Below are 5,372 nucleotides of genomic sequence, written 5' to 3'. Positions count from 1 at the left end.
CAACGCCAAAGCGAACGCGAAAGTTCTATGTGGAACGGCCTTAAGTCTTGCATAATCCAGCTTTAACACCAAGCAACACATGAGGCACTTACACAATTCGCCTTAACTCTTTGAAAGTTTGCACGTACTTTGTATTTTTTTTTTATTTATTGTTGAGAACGCAAATTTAAAGCTTTTACTCAAGAATGATGGAAATATCGTGGCATTTACTACATTCCTAGCAATTAAATTCGGTTGACCGTACAAGCATGGCTCAGCGCCAAAAATTATAGAAACTAGTAATAACCCCCGAAAATCGGGGTGCTCTATTGTCTAAAAAATATAAAATGAACATTTTTTGTTTTTTTCTAAAAACAATAATTTATTCATGTAATACTTCATGGAAAACTATATTTGCAGTACATTTCTTTTGGTCATTAATTTTAACTTTGATATCTTTGCAAGATCGTACTCTACTCAATGCCACGTACAGCTGGCCATGCGTAAAGCAATCCTCTTTCAGGAAAACACCAACTTTTGCTAGAGTCTGACCTTGAGACTTATTTATTGTTATTGCGAACGAAACAAAAATTGGGAATTGGCGACGTTTTAAAACAAAAGGAAGTGGTGATTCGCTGGGCTGTAAATTTATACGGGGAAGTAAAATTCGTTTCCCTTGTGATGCACCTGTTAAAATTTCGACGTCCAAACAATTATAGTGTAGTGCTTTAACTATTACGCGAGTGCCATTAACTAACCCTTCATATGTATAAAGATTACGGATTAACATTACAACTGTTCCAACTTTTAGCCTTAATTCATGAGGTGCAACCCCGCTGAAAATAAGTGAATTTAAAAATTCTGTAGGGAATCTGACTTGCTCCAGTGGATCTTCAGAAACGATAGTATCGACGCTATAATAAACCTTTTCTTCTCCGGGCAACATATTAATCATTTCGGTATTAATTATCGTACAGTGCTAATTTTTTGGACACAAAATTGCCCGATCTTTCAAATGATTTTCATTAATTACACCTGATTGAGGTTCAAATACCCAATCGATTAAATTTCCATCTAGCAAAATAATCTCTTCTGGTAACTTTATTTTCGAGTCTGACGAGAGTTCTCGACCTTCTCCAACACGCAAAAGAAAATTGCAATAATCGGACTCTTTAGAACGCATCTTTGTCGAGAGTTTAAAACACTTAAAACATTTCCAAAGTGAACACCGTTTCAAACAATTTCCAATTATAGGGGCGCGTGCGCTATAGGCAGGAAGAACTTGCCTGAAGTCACCACCTAACAAAACAAATTTTCCTCCGAAAGGTGTTTCATTTTGGTGAATATCACGCAATAACCGATCTAAGCATAATAAAGCAATCCCAGGAACCATGCTAGCTTCGTCCCATATTATTGCCATGGAAGATTTGATTGCTTTTCCGAGATTGCTGTCAGGTTTAATAAGGGAAACAGAAGATTCAGTCAAGGGTATTGGGAATTTGAACACGTTATGTGCCGTTCTTCCACCAGGAAGTAAAATTGAAGCAATCCCTGTCCAAGCTACGGATATTACCTTCTGCCCAAGGCTACGAATATGGTGGATTATACTTTTATACAAAAAAGTAAATATACTTTTGCTCGGGATTAAGCTGTTCCTTGAGTGCTTGGGCGCATAGTACTTCATCGTGTATGTTAAAGTTCTCTATCTCTAAGTTTTCAGTGGCAAGATCATCTGCAGGTAAACCGAAGTCTTTCAAAGATGTGTTATGCGATTGTAAGACATGGCTTATATTTCTCAATGCCAAAAGCTCGCTGTTGTCTTCCGAATTATCCCTTAGAAAGTCTTCACAAAGATGGAGTTTAAATTTTCTCCAGAGCTCAATTGGTGAAGTTGGTTCCCCAAATACCCAAATCATTGCAAACATACGTCTAAGTTGCTAAGGTATTTTAAAGGCAGAGGCTTCTTCAAGTACAGCTATCCATTCCGTATCGTCCGCCAACAACTTTCTCCTTACTGCTGATTCCTAATAAGAGGACAGGTGTTCCCCGTTCAGAGTCAATAAATCTGTAAAGGACTTTGGTCCTTTTAGCGAAGTTAACAATAAACGTAAAGCAAAAAGTTGACGATTTTTTGGATCGACCGTATAAATCCTGCCAATTGCATTGCCCTGGCGTTTCCTCCTTTGCCATGAGCGCGACGCTTCTTGCCAAGTATAGTATTCAGGAATTTCATAATACAACAAAGTATTAGCAAAAGAATCCACAGTATTTAATTTGAAATATGCGGTTAAGGTGGTATCGCGACATCGAGAAAGGGTATCATCTATTTCAGCGTTATTTTCACGAAAATAAATATTTTGTGCCTCTGGCAAGTGAACTGCAAGTGTTTTCACCGTGTGTGATTTTTCTTGCATGGGAAACTCTAAAAGCCTCCAGCAGGCTTCAGGAGCGCTAACATATCGAGCATCTACAAATGTAGATATTTCATCATAAAAAACCGCACGATCAATTGGTTGTTCGATAATTTGAACGGTTGCGCAATCATAGCCTTTGTAAATATATTTGTGAAGATATTTTACGCTCTTTATAGATGAACATATTTCTACATTAATATGAGCATTGTATTTTTGGTCAGATATTTGTTGTAGGGGACTACCCATCGGTTGTCTAATTCAACTGAATTTTGAATGACACGAACAACTATTTTATTTCCATCATTGCGGCGACGATATTGGGGATAGCCGTTTACATTTGAAAGCGTATTAATTTTAAAAGATTTGGGATACTTTTTGAGCAAATTCCAGTATCAGCAGTCATGCAGGTCGATGATGGATTAAATATGCCGCACGGGCCATGAATCATACATTTCGACACAATTTCATACAACTCAAGCTCTGTCTCCTTATTAGGAATCTCAGCGCAAACAACCAGGTCAATTTTAGAAGGCTCACGAATAACATCCTCCTCATGAAGGGCTACCAATATGTGGGCATGAGGTAAACCCCTCTTCTGAAATTCAATGATATATAGGTAGTATTTTACTTTCCCAAACACATGCTTTTGTGAAATATCTTTCATAAGCTCTTTGAGTTTCTGTTTAAAAACACGGGCTATCAGCTCTGGACGCATTTCCGATCCTTGGTATCTTTCTATATTTTGAACGACTTCTGGCCATTTGGGATTACATGTGAACGTTATGAAAAGAGACGGTTTTCCATGTTTTCTCACAATAGCCATGGCATCTTGGTAATTCATGTTCATGTTGCGAGGGGAGCCAACAAAACTTGAAGGCAGAACAACTATACGGCCAGGACGCACATTTTCAATATTGGATCTACGTATTAAATAATCATGCAAACCAGCATATGTTTCAACACGTAGTTCTTTCTGATGGGTGCACAGAAAGGCCAGACGTGCTCCTTCAATTCTGACGTATTGGTCAACCAAATACTGTTGCCAAAGTTTACCTGAGACTCGAAGCAAACTAAAACCTTCTCTAATCGCCATGCGATAAGAAACAAACTGCAGTTGTGTTAATTTAAATCAATGCTCCGTTCGTTGACCTTGTTCATGCAGGAGAGTTTCATCATATCCAGGCTCGCCATATGGAAACAAAAGGGGATAAACTAAAGGATCACATAATCTGTGTAGCGTTGACACAAATGATAAGTTGCAGGTGGCTCACCATCTTCCGTTGTAAAAAACGCCGCAATTTCGGAGCAGTTTGGCAAGTTATAACGTCGGTCACTAACGCTGTTAAAAAGTAGCATGCTAACCTGATGCCGTCCTCGATTTTCTTCTCTTGCTCTCTGCTCTTCTTCACGTCCTACCTGCGCCATATGCTTATACTCACGGGCCAAGGGGTTAATGTTCGAAAGCATTTCATGAATTTCTTTCAGTAAAGACTTGTCGCAACTTGAGTTGTGTTGCGCCCTAATATCAATTGCTTGATCCGTGTCAAGAATATACAGCTGAGCGTAGGATGATTCGGCGGGATTATCTGCATGCAATGGACCCACCCTATGATATATGGATCCATGTATTCGGAAGCAATATGGTCCACGTCCTGTTGGCTCTGCAATTTTCGCTTCGAATGATGCAAAAGCAAACGAACTGTTTAGTTGCCGTATGTGCTCCAAGTAATGTCGGCGCCAAGAGCTCAAATCGTTTTCAAACACAGATTTTAAAAACTCAGGTACACGTAATGCTGGAAATTTGACTTTTCCAGCGTGACAACATGTCGTAAAGCCATTTCTTACCTAAATGTAGCAATTTCAAATACGTGTTAAGACTATAAGTTATGAAACAATAAAAGGTATAGACTTTCCTTTTCAATGCTGAAATGGTTTGCTTTGCACTGCAAGCATGTACTTGTTAAGCCCCCAAGTGAACTATATTCCGGAAGAACTACAGGGTTTAAGGCTGCTTTGAAAGAACTTGCCATAGAAGATACGTGCCTGCGGCTCTGCATCAGAACGTGAATATATATACATACATACAAACATAGATGTATGTACACAAATACATTAGCCCTAAAGTTCCCTTTTTTTAAATAAAAGTCACCTCTTCTCTTCGACTTGCTAAACTTCGCTTTCGCCTTATACACCTTTCACCTGACATTTTATAAACGTTTATTGTATCTTTTATGGTTTAGAAAATTAAAATTTCTAAAATTGCTTGTTGCAAATAGCACGAACAGAACAAAACAAATATTGTTGCCGATAGTTTTCGCATTTTTGCCTTGACACATATGTACATACATACATACCAGAGCTCGCAAATAACTGTAACGTAAAGTACTTATGTATGTTTGTGCCCATTTGCAGTTTTAGAGCCACTGTTATTCCTATCGTTGGAATTTCTTTACTACCTTTCAATCAAAACTTATAGAAAAGGGAGAAAGACATGTATATGTTTGTAATATAGATCCATATTTCTCGTTAGAAAAAAAAAAAACGTTAAAAGAAACCATGAAAGATGCACATATGGGTGTATGTACAAAGCCAAATGCATCATCTTTTTTTCAGATCTTCGGCTGTATCGCTGCCTACATGCATATGAACATAGCAATGCTTTGCCCGACATGAAACAAAAACAGAGACGAAAGCGAATAAATGGAACAATTTTTCATTCTATGTCCCGCTGTAGCGCTGCGTATATGAACACGAACGAAGCAATATTGTTGTTGATAGTTTGGCACTTGTGCCTTAACAAATGTGTATGAATGAATGTATGTATATGCAACAATTTTGTGTATGTACAGAGACGAAGGGAACATTATCTTTGCAGATCTTCCGCTGCAGCGCTGCCTACATGCGCACGAACGTAGCAATGCTTTGATCGATATGAAACAAAAGCAGAGACGAAAGCGAATAAATGGAACAATTTTCCTT

Source organism: Rhagoletis pomonella, unplaced genomic scaffold, assembly GCF_013731165.1.
Source record: "Rhagoletis pomonella isolate Grant_MI unplaced genomic scaffold, Rhpom_1.0 Rhpom_scaffold_00936, whole genome shotgun sequence".
Lineage (NCBI taxonomy): Eukaryota > Metazoa > Arthropoda > Insecta > Diptera > Tephritidae > Rhagoletis > Rhagoletis pomonella.
This window is presented reverse-complemented; position numbering follows the sequence as displayed.